Below are 20,005 nucleotides of genomic sequence, written 5' to 3' on the forward strand. Positions count from 1 at the left end.
GAACACTTTTGCGCTGGTATTACGGCGGCATTAAAACTTTTCTCATCTTTCGTTAATCTTGAAAAATGGTCTCTTTCGAAGGTGGCTCGACGGAGAGAAAGAGTGCATACGCCCCACCTTGTGTATAACACGCGTGTGTATATCTATATACGTAAACATAGCGGCGCTACTTGCTGACACCCGACAGAGAAACCTTGGCTCGAAGGTAATTATCCCGTCGGAGAGCTCGTTTCGCTTCATATTATTCGCGCGGCATGCACTCTTGCGTCCTCCTTTTCTATTCCGAGCTATTAACACATTTTAATGTCGACCACAACCTTTCTCGTTACTCCTTCTTCCTTATTTTTCTTTGCGCGTAGTTGAGAAAAAGTCATAGCTTCGTATGCATCTTAATTTAGAATCGGACGAGCCGCGAAACTGCGAGATGAAACTTTGCAGCGTGGCGAGCGAATTTTGTTCTCAGAAAATACTCTTGAATTCTATCCTCGTAAATGTGATGTTCTGATTACAACGTTATTGGCTAAATTGTATGTTACGTAACGTAACGTATAACATAAAAATATGAGTCATTTTATCTTTTATGAAATTGATAAAACAACATACGTGTTGCCTCAAATTCCCGGCATGTTTCATTGTCCACAAATTGTTAAAAAAATTTACGAGTATTTCTCCCTCTTCCCGGAAAATCCCATTCGCCCAATAATACGCCTCTCAAGAAACGGACATCCGCGCTATATCGTGAAAATAGGAGAATTTATCGAGAAAAGAATACGTCTCAATGCGACAAGTGTTGGTAGATAATGCCTGTGACGTCAAGAAAAGTTCACCGTCTTCATGCGAAAGTTTGCCGAATAGCACGCCGAAGAATCACGCGAGCAAATGGCCACGTATATCCGCCACGCACAGGGGGAAAACTAGCACCCCACGACGAAATGTCGCAGTAAGCAAGTATTTACCATGCATGCTTTCTTACGAGCTGAAACGTGAAGAAACTTTGTAGGACTGGTGAAATAGACGAAGGGGAGGAAAAAGGGGAACACGCGACGGAAAGGGAGAGGGAGAGACAGACAGAGAGAGAGAGAGAGAGAGAGAGAGAGAGAGAGAGAGAGAACTGGGTGTAAAGGAGTAGCTGGAAAGAAGAATAGACGAAATGCATTTAGGCGAGATTCGGGGGAATCCACGGCATGGCAACGGTATGTGGTATACACACACGCGTGGTTGAGACTCGAAGAGGCTGGGTCAGCCAGTACCTCGTATTGAACTGTTGCGCGCGCAGCCTCCTTGTTCTACCTCGAAACATGACGAGATCATCCATGACCACGAATACGTACGCTCCGCGAACTATGTGTATTCCTGCGTCTGCATCACCCCAACTCCATTTCACCGACCAACTGTACCTATTCGTGGAAAAAAATACCGAGAACGGAATATCCCTGCGAGAAATTATAGACCGTTCAGTTTGATTAAAAATGTCCCATCGGGATCACGACGTTTATTTATTTATCTGTTTATTTGTTTATTTGTAATCCGTAACATCTTTTACTTTACAATCTCTCATCCGTTCACCTTTTGCATTCACGTATTGGACGAAGTTATTCCAAATTTAAGACCGTCGCAAAATTATCGGAAACTTTTTAATGGAATGTTGCGACGACAATTTCAATTTTGACACTTTACAAGAATTTCAATGGGTAAAACCGCTTGCACGATAACGAACAAGCTATATAACAGTCATCGAATGAAAATGGGTATCTTGATGTAGTCTTAAAATAATCTCCGGGCTTTCGCGCGATCAATAGACTACCGTACATGGGACAGTCGACCTTGAAGAATTCCTAAAGACGCGCAAACCGTGTTTTATAACCCTTTCCACGGTTCTCCGTCTAACGACAGTCATTTACCTGATGCCCGGCAATAAAACATCACCGAAAGAATTTCAGTGCTCGCATGACGTAACACATCGTGTCAAGCAGGAATGCTATAGACTAGCTGGGAAGATTTTTTTCGAAAGGAAAAAAACTCAGTTGGAAGCTGACTGACGGAAAGGGTTAAGGTAAAGGACTGAGGTAAAGGGTTACGCCCGAGCCTTGTATTGTTTACCGGCTTGACTAATCGTAGCGAAGGAATAAGCCGAAACAAGCAGGTGGGGTGGCGAACGACACAAGTTTTGCGTCAAGGACTGGCAGAAACGTTTCTGTGCTTCTCAAGGTTAGAGCTGGCTCAAGGTTCCGCGAGAACACGCTTCTCCTCCATTCCCATCGTGGCATCACACACCTGTTTACGTACAAGGTACGTCCCGTCGTTCTATCCGCGCTAACCTGTTCAGTAAAAGTCAAAGCACTCGCGTGCGAGATTCAATTTTTATCCTTCCGCGGCCGTAAGTTGCTGTGGGTTGTCCGCAAATTGTGACTTGCAATTTATGCACGGGGGTAGGAGGAGATAGAAGGAGGATAAAGTCGACTTCCGCGAGTCTGGGGATACAATTTCCATAATCAGTACTTATACCGCCACGTCGCCGTGGAGGACGTCGGCCAACGTGAACCGTCGCGTTATAAATGCACTATTTACTGCACCATCGATCAGATCGCGAAAATCACGAAAAAACGTACGAACGTAAAGTCATCTTTTTTCGCAAATTTTGCGCGGTGTCCATGTATTGGGAGGAAGATCGCGTGTTCGGTTATCGCGCGATGACAAGTCAGTATTATGTTCGCATGTGTAGTCGTGATTTTTAATATTAATCGTTATTCTCCCGATACTTCGAAATTTCAAGCCTATATAATTTAATCTGCTAACTTGTTACTCTATATTTTCCTGTATCATGATCTTTTTATCTTATTGACGTATTCAGTTCATCTGACTATTTACCAGCCTGAACCAAGAATTAAAGTAATATTTTTTAGTATTGTGATGTTTCTTTAGCGAGCTTATTGCCGCGAAAAGTAGCAGCGTTATCGTCTCAGGCCCGTATCAATAATCGTTACTTAAAACTCGTCTCAAATGTGTAGGATACTCGGTTTTGAATTCAGAGTTAGGTCCATGGCATACACAAAAATAGATAAGCAGGGGACAAATTGATCGATCGTAGTTGATTATTCTTAGACCATAAGAAGATTATCGAATGTGGTTGGCTAATTTGCTCATGTCTTATTGTTTACGTTTTTACGTGTGCTACGTATCTTAAATGTTAGTTTTTTAATTAAGCCTGATTAAGATGACTACGATACGTTATGTATGTACGTGTGATTTTTATGGGAAAGGCTGGAATTACATGTGATCCTGGACTTGACACGTTAAGGCCGACATTTCGATCTGCGTATTCCTTTGTGCGAAAACTACCGCTGCGCAGAAAACACAGGGTCGATGGTGGAAATACATCGAAAGAAACTCTGTGAGTTGCGGGAGTGCCCTTGGTGTATCAGTCATTAAAGTTAACCCCCTTGGAACATGCGCCGCGAATACAGAAACTCTAATGCGTGGAACTCGTGGAGATGTGGAAAGAGAGGGGAGAGAATTGTACATTCTCTGGCGCTACACTTCGTGGTCCGCGGACCACGTAGTATAATGTGCGGAATATAATGCGGAGTTTATTATAACGTTCGTCAAGCAACTCGCACTGTGGCTGGCTATCTCGCGTCATGGAACTAGTGAAACTTGTTATCGCCGCGAGTATTCTGGTGTACATGCGCTCGCGCGTATATCAGCGCTGCATACGCGCACGTGTGTCTGTGGTGTGCTTGTGTGTGTGTGTGTATGTCTGTGTGTTTGTGTGTACGGGTGTGTGTTTATATACGCGAGGCCTTGCACAGCGCAATTTTACACGTGGGTAGCTCCGGACACGGATCACGATACTTACTGGAAATTTGTTACACCCGTTCGTTATAGCATTTAGTAACCGGTAACCTTTACACACGCTCCGCTACCTGTAGAGAAGTTATGAAGTTGTAAACTTTCATTTATATAGTAACGGGCATCTCCGTGGCGCGTTGCACTTTTGTACTTGAGGACTTCCAATTCGGAGGATCCCTCGAAAGTATCAACTGACGTAAATGTATCTGTACACATATTGTCTGTTCTCTGCACTCGCACGATTTGCATATACAATATCTCTCCGTGCAACGTTTAATGCAGACTGAATGCTGAATAATTACGATACCGTGGAAGAAGGGGAAATAATTATCGGCGAAATGAAGTTGAAGTAGTATCACGAGTGCGTTCTAGTGTACATTAGCAGTTATAAAAAGGCATTTATCGTTTGAATGTTCTGTCGAGTTGGTCCTTAAATGTCTAAATAATTTCCGCGTTTATATCATATGCGATATTGGATACGTCGCATGTTTCGTTGTCCTACTTTTGCGATTGTCCAAGCGAGCGGACTCTCTAAATTTTGTGACAGAAATTCTGCTTACCGGGACGAAAACGTTGTCTCCGTCAGCTAGACATACATATGTAGAGAAGAAAGCGAAGTAAAAGCACCGGCGGATATTCGGGGGGCGAGACAAAGGAGGTAAAATAAGATGAATCTCGTGTAGTCGGAGGAGAACCGGGAATAGAAAGAGCTGCGACAGGCAGTCGATGGGGTGGAACAACAAAACTTCAATTTTCAGAAATGATGCAGGAAAATCTTTCCCGTGTATTGTGCCTTTCGTCTATATGTGCTTTCGTCTTTACTCCGAGCTAGCAGTCTCGAAAAAAAAAGAAACGGCATTCAGTACTTTCGCGACGATGGTGTACGTTCCCTTTTAAATTTACTGCTTTGCCCGCGCAAATTGTGAGAATGTTGTTTCAATGTTTTCGTTTTTTTAAAGACATATACATATTAGAAAAAGAGAAAGAAAGAGAGAGAGAGAGAGAGAGGTTACTATATAATAAATAATAAATTACTTAAACTGCTGTACATAACATCTATAATAATAATACAAAACATTAGTGCGCATGAAAGAGAAAAACAAATTCGTAAAATTAGATATTTCTTATTCCTAATGAAAATACTTCTCTTACGTATCATTTTTTTCCTTTTATTTTTTAAGTAAAATGTTGACTATACTTTTAAGACAATGTATACAGCATTTTCTCAGGAAAATGAGATATTGTCAGCAGTAAGTTTAAGTTCGTACGCTTCGTTCTCGCATATGCCTGGAATAATATTTCTTCAACGTTATGCCATAAAGAGGCGCGCGCAAACAGATTGCAAAGAGCAACGCGGAGGTGGGAGCCGGCTGCTTCACGAGATTCCACTGATCTGCAGAAATACCTCGGAGAATAATTTTGCAGTTGCTCTCCTACCGCCATCTCCATCTGTCGTTTCAAAAGGAAGCGTAGAATTATCTGCTCACGAAATTCTCGGACTTGAAGCATTCGCGCAGAAACGGAATTGGGCTTTCTCTTCAAATGATTCAATGTGGAATTCTAAAAAATAGCTTTAAACTAAATTTAATACTCAAATAAGAAAATGCGAATGTGTGTGCCGTAAAAATATCCTTGGTTTTATATTTTGCAAAATTAAATGAAACTGAAATGAAATTTCTGAATGTACATTTTAGCTGAAAATTTAATTTTGCTGGATAAAATAATGACTAAAGAATAATAAATAATAACTAAAAAATTGCAATTTAATCACCAATGAGAAGGTAATTTATTGAATGATAACATCGTAAAAATATTTATTTTCCTTTTATTAGTACGAGTTAAGAGAAAGTATGACGTTAGAATAACATGATAAAAGAACATTTCATATTTAACTGCTAACAATAAATTGTCATTAACGTGCTAGTAATGTCAACATCCCAGTACCTTGGTACTGAAGTATTCAGATATTAACCTATTTCCTAGATATCCAGATTGTTGTGAATTATTGTAAAGATTATTGTAAAACTTTTCTGTGTGTTCAAATATCGCGATTAATATAAATAGTACTTTTTAGATATAGATAAAATTGGCTGAGGCAAAGCAGCGGCTACAAAAGTTAATAACAAGCGACAAATGAGTATTATTTGGGGATTCTCCACGATTTGTAGTTCCAGGTACTCTCGATTTAGTTTGAGTGATGCTAATTTTGGTTTTTGATTGATTTACTTTGAGAAGTTACATACAAGAGAAGTACTCGGACATCCAATTATAATAATTATTCGGTATAAACTACAATACTGAGTACTAATATATAACTACTTGAGTTGGCACAATAGTCCAAACGGACGAATATGCCCATATTGACAGTTTCATCTAATGCATATTAAATTTGCATATACATCGTTCTATTTTGTTTTTAATCGCACTGCTCCGTCGGCGACTCGAAATGTTCACGAAAGTTTCACACGTAACCACCGCCCTAGCTTGCTAAATATATCCCGAGTGAACAGTAAACAAAGGTTTTACACGTTAAATTAAGATACATATCAACAAAAATCAGGAAGAATGTTATATTCGTACGCACCTGCGCCCAGCGAAGCTCCGCTTCTATTGTTGTCGACGGCAGCCTCCAAAAAAATAAAACAAGAGAAACCGAATATTTCGCGCTTTAAACTACAGCACTGTAATGTGGCTCAACGTAACAAAACATTTTAATTTATTCGACAGCGGCTTGGCATAAGCCAAGATCAACTGGCAGCAGGTGTCTGCAAAATTACCCGCGTTTAACCTGTAGGTAGCGGTTAAGCTGTAATGTTTTGAAGTGGCGGAATTAAGAATGCAAATAGCGTGCAGCGTTTCTTGAAAAATTTTCGAACGAAAGAATTAGCGTAACGAATGAAACAGCGGTAATTGTAAACTATGAGACAACAAATAAATGTATATATCTCACTTGTGTTAATTACAATATAATATCAGTAAACATTGGAACCCATCAGAAATAGTAAAGCATCCAATGAAAATATCAATTACACGCTACAATTTTACATAATTTTATTAGTCACTTATTTTCTTCGTCGTAAAATGTCTTTTCTAAGCGTATAAAAGAACTCTTCTTTCTTCGTATTTACTTAACACGTTATTGCTGAAAAAGAAGAATTTTCACAATCCATCTGTTTCTGCTTTCTGCAACGAAATAAAGATGTACATGCAGCAATTCTCCGAAAATGTGAAAAAGTCTCGGTAGCATTTGGGCGCAGAGCGTGAGTTCTGTGATCGACGCCCGACGGCAGGTGTTCCTGAAAGTGTACGTTCATAACCCGGTCCGCACCCGCAGGCGAGAAAACCCGACAGTTTCAGCAGATTCCAAAACGGTGGGATTAAGAATGCAAATGACGTGATTCGAACTCGTAAGGCTTACAAATGCGACTACTATTCTTTCGGACAAGAACGAGGGATGAGGCGAGATTGTCAGCGTCGAAGAAACTTCATATATTTCGAACTGAAATCTAAAATCCGACTCACAGAACGGATATATGGATACGCGTTGCGCATAGCTGATACCCCGGCGCAGCTGCGAAGATTATTCCGTCGGATGAAAAATTTCTCTCGGACTATTACTTGTAATCAGATGTAACTGCTTACAGCTTCAGCGATCGTCGATCCGGATTATTAACTTTTCCGTTGTTCTTCTTGAAATAATTTCGCCTCGCTTGTCCTTGAAAGATCTTTCTCGATCTAGGGCGTTTTTGAAACAGTTGCCTAGAAACATCTAGTTAAACCCTTCAGTCTGTTCGTTTTTCCAACAATTTATGAAATATGCTTATATTGATCATATATATATTGAAATAAACATATGTGAGTGATATAAAATATTCATAACATATTACTTGTTGAATAAAGTAATTTTAATGATCTCAATTCATGTAGTAGTTTTAAGTTTGACCGAATTAAAGATAATTGTTCTCAAGTTGGGGTTTACATCATTCGCGATATTTTTTGCGCACTTCAGTTACTCTTCTGAGAATCGTATTTAGCTTATTATATACACATGCAGAATAATATTGTCAACAGTCCGTAGATGCGAGTGCCGTCGGGAACTTAAGCATCCTGCTGAGAATATCTTGGGTGTTGCTTCACGATTTAATTTTACATAAGTGGAGTATCATCAACAAGATAATAAAATAGAACATATAATTAAGATATTATAATAAAATATAATGGGATAAAATTGTTCAACACACATTTAAGAAAAGTTTTTCCGAAGCAGATTCTTGAAACAACGCTTTTTATATATGAATGATTAAAATGACCTTGAAAATTGACTATACCGCATTTCACAACTACTTCTACTCGAAAATTTTAGAGAACTTAGCAAAATTTCATTTTTCATATTGGCTATTTATTGATTAACACACTTTGATGCACCAACACTATGAGAACACCACATGTTATTATTTATTTCACATATAACTTTTGTAATTGAAGTACACAAAATTTTTTCTTAACACATGTATCACAAAACCGATTAATTTGCGTATAATAAACGCATTTGTCTCAATATATTAAATATATGATACTTTTCACGGCGTAGTTTAAGCTGAAACTAATCGAAGATATGATTAGGACGTATCCTACAAGTGAAAACTGTCGTATTTTCAAACGATTTATAAATGCTCACGGCTGAATGAAATAAACGAAAAATTCAATGCATTACCAAAAATTGTGCCTGGAGTAATAACGATGTACGCAGCCATGCTGCCGCCATGTCCTCGATTACGAAAGACGGTTTCTGGTTGGACCACTTAGGCTTCATGACAACGACTGATTTGTGTCGCCATCTAGCCACTAGTTGCCTAAGCTTTTACTTCTATCCATGTTACACGACGCGGAAGCTTACGCTGGACCGAATCAATCGAGAGTTCCGTGTATCCGGATTATGTCAGTGTGTTATATATACATACGTGAAGCCACATATATAGACGTAGAAATATATCCTCGTATTCAATACTGCATGAGCTTTAAGTTCAAGGTCATTTAAATATATAACATTCGCAAAGTCCTTCTCGACATTGTGTATTTCTAAGAAATTCACAAGCAGAGAGAGGGAGAGAACAAGATCTGAGGCTTTTTTTCAAGCCGAACATTTTTGTATTATATTTTCGTACTGTAAGCTTTTGGATTAAATCTACATTTAATCTATATAAATATAAATGTATTTAATAAAATGCATTAAAGTGAATCTACAATTTTTGATAAAATTGTTATCATAACAGTCTGTAAATTAATTAAAAGATAGAATTATGTGAATATTAAAAATTCAGTATTTTATATAATCGTTTTAAGAAATTATGTGTATAAAAATTACGTAGCACCAAATTCGAAAATCCCATCTCAAAGGAATACTTTGCAAATATTCTTATGAATAGAATAGTTATTTCACATTTCCACTTTCTTAGATTGAAGTTTATCCAAAGAAAAGGGAGTTATACATTATATTTACATTTATTCATGTTCATTAACACACTACTCACAATAGTCTTATAAGCTAACTGAACCATCTTCGAAAGACGCAGAATCTTGGCTATTGTCTGGAATGAACTCCCGGGTGTATACCTCAAAGTAGTTATGAATCGTGTAACATGGATGTTCGGATCGATATTAGTCGCCTCCCCCTCCCCCTCAAACGTTCGGTTTCCAGGGGTCGGACAAGGGTTGTTGGGGCGCGACCGACTGGTCTGGACTGGTTGACCCGTCTCGCCTGGTCTCAACCCACTTCACCCTGGTTCTCCCCTGCCCCTTTTGCCACATTCCATCCACCGTTTCTCACACACGAAGCTCCAGGAGAGCCTTCGTTGAAAATTGACTACAGATTCTGTCCAAAGATGGCGCCACGTGCACCGAGTGCCTCGTACGTTTACATTTAATCAATAAAAGGTTCTAGGTAGGGACTCAGTGCACGTACGATAGCGGATTTCGGAGCAAATATATTTTGGCGGGCAACAGCCTGTTTCGTATAATTTGAGGACTGCGTGATACGACATAGATAGAATATGAAATCAGATTCAATTTTTGCTTGATATACGATAATTTTTATATGTGTTAAAGGAAAATTTTATGTTTTATAAATATTGTACATCCGTTGTGCTACATTACTCATACATAGACCGATAACTATAGATAATCAAAAAAGTAATTCGGATAGCTTCTGATTGAAGCTCATGATTCCTTTAAATCTGTCTGGAACTTTCGTGCGGGCACTCGTATTATAACCGCTGCAAGATTGGCTGAAGCGATTAGAACACACAAAGGTGCCGCCACTCCGATGCAGAGGCATGTCTGATTACCATAAGGCTTATTACGCTGGCTATAATATACGCTTCGACGTTGTTGCAAGTGCAACTGTCAATGTTGGATTCTACTGCAAAGCGATGAAAATGGAAAAAAAAAAAGAAAAAAGGAAGGAGATAAAATGCGAGCTAAAAGAGGAGGAAAGAGGAGGGGGAAGGGCAAATATTGCCGATGCAGAACGTCGATTAACCGGTTAATTCATTGGAGTGCCTTATACAGTAGCAAGTCCTACCGTGGTATTCGCACATTTGTTTCCCGCAAGATCATATAAGATCATATAATTTCAATAGTAAATGTAATAAAAAGAGACAGTACTTTCGATGCAAAATACACTGAAGGATAACGACGAAAATACGAAAATTCAATGACTACGAAATATTACGCTACTCATGTAATTTTATAATCACGATTAACAAGAAAAAATATCAAGATAATCGCGATCTAGTTCTTGTTAATTTAATATTATAATTTATATTGATATGTTTATTAATTAGTATATGGAGAGATAATATTATGTTTTCTCCTCCATTACTTACTTTCTATTATTATTAACTTATATCTCTTTTTACCGTTTATGCTATAAATTGTTACTTTCTCTCTGCAAGATTTCTCTTCTCTTCATCTTATAAGTCGATATGTACCGCTTTTTCTTCGTACACAATGTAAGTCTTCTTTTTTTAATCAACGAACGCCGCGAATATGTTTATCCTTGTTCCGCGTGAAGCAGAACATTTCAGTGAAACAAGGATACAGTGAAGTCTGGCCAATCAGAGCGAAGCTCTTTTGGTGCCGGCCGATCAATGCGGAACTCCACTGTACCGACATGTATGGGATGCCAACGTTTCATCAGAAGACCCAACCTAACGAGACTACTTCAACCGAAGGAAGCGTCGGTCGTACAATCTTGACCATATCAAAACACTGCGGTGAATATAGCCGCCATATCATTTTGTATAAGAAAATAGACACTTTAATATAAAGTTTCCGATAATGTCATGGTAGTTCTTGTGAAAAAAAAATATTTTAATTTGTATACCTTTGTATATCTTTATATAATATGTGAAGATTATCAGTCACTATAATTATCTTGTAAAAAATAAATAATAGACATACAATCAAAAGAATATGAAACATTATATAATTATATAGCATTTGTTTGATATATGTTACATTTTACGAAGAACGCTCATCGATCAATACTTCTGATTATATTTGTTCTAAATTGTATCTCGGAATTAATAACTTTAAATAAGTTAAATTATTTAGATGCCTAATTTCATATGAATTTCATATATATATTTAATAAGCGACGTTAATATCCAACGGAATTCCCCAGTTTAATTTAATCCCGAGCAAGAATATTCTTGGTAACAAACATTAAAACGGAATTACTATTGCTACTTTTCGTTTAATTAAGCAAAAATTTCTGAAGTACTCTACTCTTTCCCAACTTGTTAAATGAAGCAAAGTAAATCCAACATCTCAAGCTTCTTTAGAATTCGATTCAGCTCAAATAAGACTTTGACGAGATGAAATCACTTCGCAGCACTTTCATTTGTTACGTTAAATTTATAACTTTGCCGAGAGCTTTTGCTGTTTTTCTTTCTTTCTTGAATATTAATTAAAGAGATGAATATTTTCACACCATAAAACAATTTTTAGAAACTTTTCTTCAGAGGAAGGTATTTAAAAAAATCAATATATACAGATATTCATTTTTGACTGTTTTTCATCACACACAGATTTACTGTCTTCTATGTATTCCTTTTTTCTCTTTCCTTTTCTCGGTAAACTAAGCGGGTAAATTAGAAAGGTACAAAATGAAGGAACAAACTTTATCGGATTATTTAGGTTACTTGAGTTAGATTAAATTAAATTACATTATATTATAGAGAGAGTGAAGTCAGGTAATATTAAAAACAGTCCTCATCTACTCAATAACAGAATAGATTGTAATTGTTATAGATTATCACATAAAATTAGTAATTTTCCTGCATAATATAGTTTTTGAGGGAAAGAAAGAAAATTAATGTTTCTTATGTTACTATCAAAATTCGAAAAAATTGTTCACATACATAATATAATATTGTAGATATAATAAAATTAAGATTGTATTAAACTAATGTTTTAAAAAATAGTAGTGTGAAGTTTATAGAAAATACTGCAACGTTAAATAATAATACGAATTGAAGAGAAAAAAGTAATAAATTTGTTATGTACATATACTAAACATAACGACATAGACCCAGGATCACGATTGGGGTTGGTTTCTCAACTTGTTAGTATTGCTACAACGTATCTTTGTTATACGACGTTCCTTTATATTTCACCACGTCATGTTTTATGTTTATCCGGCCCAACATCGAATCGGCACAAACCGCCAGATTGCGTCGAGAATTCTAACACAACACGTTGCTAAAAACGAGATTCCCCCAAGTCATATGTAAGCATTCGGTATTCCCATGTCACTTCAGTATAACTTTGTTATATCAGGGTAAAAAATATCGTAAACGGAAAACAATACATAATAGTGATCATATTTTTTGATAATAATTAAACGTATAATAATACATGGTTTATAAATTTAAAAAATGGCATTAATATATTAAGAAGTTAATAATTAAAATATAATTATAGTTAAATACTAATTCTGGACTTATCAACGCTATTCTATTCATTACAAAATTGACTGATAGTTGGCTTATACTTTTTATCCGTTATCATATTCCGTCACCGTATTCAACTAAAGAAAAATATATATTTTAACTTACCCACAAGATGCTAAGCCACCAAATTGTTGTTATTTTGTAAGTCTGTAACAATCAAATAATATTTACTTAATATACTTATATATCATTTTAACATTAATATATTTATATTACATTTACAACTATGAAATATAATATTTAGATTATATCTCCACGGATTATATCTCCACGGACATTTTATTTTAAATTATGGCACTATATATATTAGGATTCACACAAAGTTTTATAAATTTTACAAACTTTATTGTTAGCATCAGAAAGATTCTAACACAAGCTTATACGTTCACACACTATTTTAAATATTATCTATTGAAATAAGTATATTATGTGTGCACATGTGTTTCCTCACGTAATATATATAAAATTAGCGAGGAACTTACGTTAAATTCGCGCATATCACTAACTATAATTCACTTTGTTACGTTATAAATAAATAAATATATCAATTATGTCACATTAAGTATTCACAATCGAGGCAGTCGACCAGATTTATTCAACTAGGACACGCGTGACCAAGCTTAGCACAAATGTAGAAGATAGGCTAGCCTCAACTTTTCTGCAAGTTTTACGAAAGACATGAAAATCCTTCCCGCTTAGTATCATTCGTCCCCACCCAGCTACAAAGTGATCGTGATCGTGATCAGCAACCGCCTGCAGTTCCCGCGAATCATGCTTTTCGTTCGATTACCTGGATCCCAACCAGCGTTGCATTGTAATCGACCAACATTCTTAAGCCACGGTCAAGGCGGGGCGCTACCGTGGTCGAAAACGGCATTGTAATGTAATGCTCGATATCGAACAAAGTTGCTTTCGGTTGCTAACCATTCACAAGCTGAATTTTAATTCAAAACGTTGCTTTTACACACACAGCGTCGCATTTTACGAAACAATTTGCGTCGCGTATGATAACTATAAATATCATAACCTAACTATAAATCAGCAGCAACAAAGAAAGACATTATTTATCATATCTTTGAACGTTTCTACAATTATTTCAAGCAAGTGATATCATTCTAATTATTATAAAATTATGTGCGTTATTTCGGAAATATAAAAAATATAAAAATTATAAACAATATATAAAAAACTGTTCTATGTACATCGATTTTTGTAATATTCGGGGTAAGGTTTTGCTGCCGTTGCTATTCAATTATCGTTACGACGTTGATAACAGCTGACCTATAAAAACAATTGGATCAAGAGCATGATCATATGATTGCATTCACGTTATCACCGAGCACCGATAATTTACGATTCGAACGAACAAGTGCATTGTCTACCGTCGGCCACTTGCATATAACGAACACAGAAGCTATCCTGCAAATTTATGAGTTCCAATTCTGATAATTCGATGATTACCTCGCTATATACACATATACTCAATTGTCCCGGTGCTCTCTTATATATTTACAATTCGTAAATTATCTAAGGAATGCATAGAAACCCATGTGAAATGTATGTGTGTCGAGCAAATATCTATTTACTTATATTTATATCATTCTTTCATGCATTGTACAATTAAAACGCTAATATTCGATTAAAAATGTTAATTATTATATAAGGCGTATAATATATAAGGCAGGGAAAGAGAAAGAAGATAGAGAGAAAACGAGAGAGGGAGAGAAAAGGAAAAATATACAAAGTATGTTGATACCGCGAATTGCCTGAAGAAATGTTGATGTTGTTTCACGATAACTCCTGTTATAAGTGGGATCAAAAACCACTCATAACTCTTTACTTTCCGGCATATTCCGGCGGAAGCTAGGCTTTCCAAGAAATACGCGGCACTTTGATATACCACCCGACATATTTAGCTGTGCGGGCGTACCGACGTAGTAACACATACCGGCAATTCTTTTACCGACACGTTTCGCTTTATACCCCTACGAAAGTGCACACGCCGCTTTACAGCTTAAGGAGTTTTCTCGAAGAGACGCGGCACAGAAGGGCGAGTACCGCAATGTTATAGTATGACTGTATCTAAGTGGACAACTTCCACATTTGTGGAAGATATGCGTGAATACGTGAACACTAAAATGCAAGACGCATCCATGAAAAAAAAAAGCAGATATACCAAGTGTATCAGACTGATTACTTATAAAACATATGTGTATATATATCTTAAACCGCTGTAATATGTAACATTACAAAAGAAAGTTAAGATTACTGGTTATTATAGCAGTAAAAGGGAGGATTATGCCCACCAACGATCTTAATACAACAGGTGAGAAACTTATGTTCCATCATCTTCCCTTCCTAGTCGATTGTCTGACTAAACTCAGCTCAATATCAATTACAAGAGCTAAATATTTTCCGAATATCTCTGAAACTTATTTTTCCTTTCCTTTTTACTTCTTGAGGATATCTTTCTACAAGTACAGTATGGTAAAAGTATCCTTAGGAATTATCTTAAATAAGTATTTTGAATAAGGGAATCCCCCTAACTTTACTGATGTTTTGCGTAACTCCGCATACCGTATAAACTCTTGCTGCGGGCAAGAGTGTCGCACACATTCATCCGTAAGTGTCTGTTTTACTTTCGGATACATGTGCAGCGACACGAGACAGGCTGGATGTACTTCGTGGCGACTTTACGAGGAGTTTCGGTTTTTCATGCATTCAACAAAACAAGATATACAGGGTGTGTTTGAAGAAAAAATACTCGATGTGCACAATCGTTCACTGTAGAAAGAGTATTAAATTCTTGTGAGACTCTAATGTAAAAAAACAAGACTTTAATATAGGATTCTATATAATCTGTGATCTTTCCGAACTGTATAACTTCTATCGTATGCGTATGTTTTCTGTAGATAAAATAAATAATTTCCTTTTCATCACATCTCACGTTCGTATCTTTTATCACTTGAACCTCGTGAATGGTCAATGACGTATCTTCAAGTTGCGTTTTTTTTTAAATCAAATACACCAGCGACGAATATTCTCGAGACACACCAGATATATAGGAATTCTTTTGCTGTGTTTACATGTCGAGCCACAATGCTCGTTGCTCTTGTACTTTTGATTATGTACTATCCTAGCCGAGATGCACCCATCAAGACAACCCAATCGATTCTCATTCACACCTACCCGTTTTGCCTGCACTCTGCCTTGCAGGCAACTATCGCGCTAAGAAAACAAAGTAGTAGACGCCAGGGAGGCAGGAGAGGTGGAAGGGAAATCGAGAATGAGACCCAGTCGAAAGTATAGAAAAAAATATCTGGGCGGCCATGGTTGGCTGCAACAGGCACCACAATGTCCCCCGTTCTGCTTCTGCGTATTATCGACTTCTCGACCAATCTCTTCGGGATTTCTCCGGCATCTTCTTACGTGACGCCACGTCCACAAAAAACACTCATATCTTCTATTGTCTTGGTTAAAATTTAAAATACATACTTCTGATAACTGTGGATGTATATGTAAAACAGTCGAGTATGCATAGCTTAGTCCTTAATGTGATTTAAGACGTCAACCAATAACATTATTCCACTCGGAACGAATCTATTGGTATTTCGGTAACAAAATATTTCGAATATACGTTTGTATTTAATAATTTTAAAAAATGCTCAGGTTTTGACAACGATTATACTATTATATGAGTACAGTATGTTACATTTTAGCCCTTTCATACGATGAAACAATAACTATTAAACTTGAGCTTGATAAATTCGAAACTATTCAACATTTAAAGAAATCCACGCTGTGTTTGTCTAATATCTCGATAGAGAATCAATATTTCTTCGATATCATTATCGATACTAAGCTTCGACACAACATTCCTAGTCGTAATTGAACACGTCGCACGTTAATACCTGCGATATAAATTCCTCGTAGAATATATTACATGAACATTAAGACATCCTACGATATTTTATCGCGACATTTTAAGACATTGCATTACGGTTTTATTTATACAAGGCTGCGGGGTAGTATCGGTCAATAATTATTTAAGCGGCGCATGATCTACGATTATGAAGATATATAAAATATCAAGCTGCAAAAGGCTAAGTGGGTTGTAAGTTCGTTCGCTCGCGTAGGCATAAGTTCATATGTACGGAGAAGAAGGAAACGCGAGTCTGAACATAAGACGGATACGCGCACGCAATACCTGCATGTGGGTGCCGTGATTCTTATCATAAAATGAAAAATTGTTGCTACGGAAGTTTCATTAACGTCTTCACACGGGGCGTATTTTATACCGAGCTATACCTAACAAGTTCGCATATTTACATGAAAATATTAAAAAAGCTCGCATTATTGCAATGTGCGTATTTTTGGCTTGTTTCGAGTTCAGAAGAAAATTTAAAGGAGAATTCAAACACGAGAAATATACAACGTTAGAAATATACAGGGAAGAAGACGACGAAATCGACTCGACAAAGTTAAATTCACCGGAATAACGCACGGACAGACGCTGCTTGATAAAACACTATAGAGCGCGAAAAGAAACGCAGACGGGGCGGAAAGCGGGTTCACAGCGAAGAAAAACGATGGACGAAATCGATATTGTGTAACATCTTGGATCTCCCGTTTTCGTGGCTCCGACATAAGGGCGCGTCGGCATATGAGACATGCGCGCGTCGGGATCCATTTGCTTTCTTTTCTTTCTCTCCTCGTCCTACGGGGATCACGTCTTTTTTGCCGGAGCCCCTCTCTACATTCGCCGTTATTTCCGCGTCTTACAGCGAACAGTATGAAAACAGCAGTCTGGCAGACACACTATAAAGAGATAAATTGGTCGACGTAATAAGCAGCGGTGGAACGCGTTGAACTTTCATCATTCGCTCTCCCTCCGCGCCTAGCCAGCCTGCGTAATTCTTCGAAATGTTTTTCGTACGTCATGAAAGTAACGACTGCGGTCGCACTCGTTCGCCAGTCTCTCTCTCTCTCTCTCTCTCTCTCTCTCTCTCTCCCTCTCTCTTTCTCTCTCTCCCGTTGCATTTCGCGCATTCTGTCCGGTCGAATTCCAGGCGTGTGAGAGGAACGATCGTTGCCGGGGACGCGTAGCACACACGCGCTCTGCGCGCGCGCATCGTATCGAGTGGGGCGAGACGTAGCGATGCGCATGTACCTCGCCCGTCGAATTTTCAGTCGACCGACATTGCACACACACTGTGTATATATGGTGGTGCACACCCGTAGAGCACAGAATAATATTCTGCGTCGCGGACAACGGCGGGCCATGCAACAACTGCATGAAAGTAAATTGACGTAATCAAGCGGCGCGGATGGAGGACGCGTGGCAATCTCACGCAATATTGCACATGCAAAGTTTATAAATTCGGAACCGGCTTGCTCGACGCGATATTTGCGACCGTATTCTATGCGACGCACGTACATGTATGGTTCTCCGAATGAGAGAGGGTTAGTCGAGCCGATCGATCCCGTTGCACACGGTACGTTTTTTTTTTTCCTCCCACAAAATGCATGCGCCTGTTCTGCTGTTCGTTGTGGTTCGCTCAGTTTTCGGATCGTGTCTCATTTCATAATGCAACGGAGACAGATTTAAGGGAAGAGGACTTATTACAGCCGGATGATGAGAAATGCGCAATAATAGAAGTATAAATTATACCTCGGTGCTGTAAACGGAAGCAAAGAAATGTTGGAAGCCTGCTTTCTGTAAAGGTCGGGCTGTATTCCCAAGATAATCCGACTAGGATCAAATATTATAGTCTCAAAGATATGGTATTGTGTATATATATGTATATACCACCATCCTTTTCGCTGTTACGTTATAGCGAAATATAAAAGTAACATGAAGCCAAGATTTTTCATGAAATATAAATGATATTTGCGGGAACGAGTACAAACTACATATTGGATATATTAATAAGCAATTTGTGGATTTGAAGGTTCAGAATTAATGAAAATATATATTATGCACCATTTTCTACACGACATTAAAATAAAACATCTAATATCAAGTAACATCCATCTAAAACCGATATATTGTCGAATTAAGTATCGGCTTTTGTAGAAACACAATATCACAACCACGACGAGATACCTAGCGCATAGAGGCGCGATTTAAGAGAAAACTAGGAAAAATTTATAGTCCAAGAGAGATCGCGGACGAATATCTCCCTTGAACTTTTCGAAAGAATAGCTAGACCGTAAAGTAAAACGAGCTGAAGTTAATATCTGCGCCATTGAAGATGCGGCGGCTTCCGAACAACCAGGAGAAATCGGACAAAAAATACAACATAACCCTTTCCCTAGAAGAAGAATACATGACACTACCGAGACGGACGCGATGAGAAAAAATGGAACAGAAGCTTGTCGCTACACCTTTTGATCTGCACAAAAAATACCTGTGTCCACTCACAAAAATGTTTTCTATTTCATCTAACTTGATACCGTTAGGTCGATAAATTCTTTCCCTGACTAACAGAGGGATAAAATTTCACTTCGGAAGAGCTGGTAGTTCGTAGCTCTCGAGCTTTCTTTTATTTCAAAACTTTCGGCACATGCCAAAAGTGCAAGAAAGACAAGTAACAAGGGAGAAAGCTTCAGGAAAAATGCAACGTTTAAAAATCTTACCCGGAGACGATGAGAGGCTATGTGAAAAGTTGCTGACTCCGATCTCTTCAGCCACTTTAAAATAAGTCGAATAAGTTCGCCGTGGAGTCAGGCGGTGGGTGAAGTCATTAAGTTGGGAAAAATCTGGGTGGTTCTGATCCGATATTGATACCTATCGCCGTCGTCTAAAGTCCTCACTGCGACGGATCGCGTTGGGGCAGCAGTTCTTATACGTGACGGTATGATATTCTGAATGTAAACTTTATTGCAGTCAGATACGATAGTTATAGGCTGTTATGTCGCCTTATCAGGTGGCGATGAGAGCACATTTTCTCATTCAAGAAATGCTTCCACGGATTAAAACCTTCAACTAATTACATGTGCGTCGAAAAATGAAAAACTTCAATACAATTGGTGCAATGAAAGGTTTCTTTTCCGAAATATTAAGTAAATTACCAGTGAACCTCTATTAAACCTCCATGAAGAACAATTCATTTTAATCTCCATATCGCCCATAAGATTAA

The 20,005-nt window shown here is 37.8% G+C and overlaps 1 long non-coding RNA gene across 1 annotated transcript in view; it reads right to left on the reverse strand.

Annotated features, from left to right (window-relative positions):
* LOC105188900 (uncharacterized) overlaps positions 1 to 19,696 on the reverse strand; it is a 53,715-nt gene extending 34,019 nt beyond the window's left edge. The window contains exons 1-2 of the long non-coding RNA XR_850228.3: positions 19,503 to 19,696; positions 12,969 to 13,010 (exon numbers count right to left, since the gene is read on the reverse strand). This is a non-coding gene — a long non-coding RNA (uncharacterized LOC105188900). The remainder of the gene's footprint in view (positions 1 to 12,968; positions 13,011 to 19,502) is intronic.
* Positions 19,697 to 20,005: the final 309 nt, after the last annotated feature.

This window comes from Harpegnathos saltator, unplaced genomic scaffold (genome assembly GCF_003227715.2).
Source record: "Harpegnathos saltator strain DR-91 unplaced genomic scaffold, Hsal_v8.6 scaffold4, whole genome shotgun sequence".
Taxonomy (NCBI): Eukaryota; Metazoa; Arthropoda; class Insecta; order Hymenoptera; family Formicidae; genus Harpegnathos; species Harpegnathos saltator.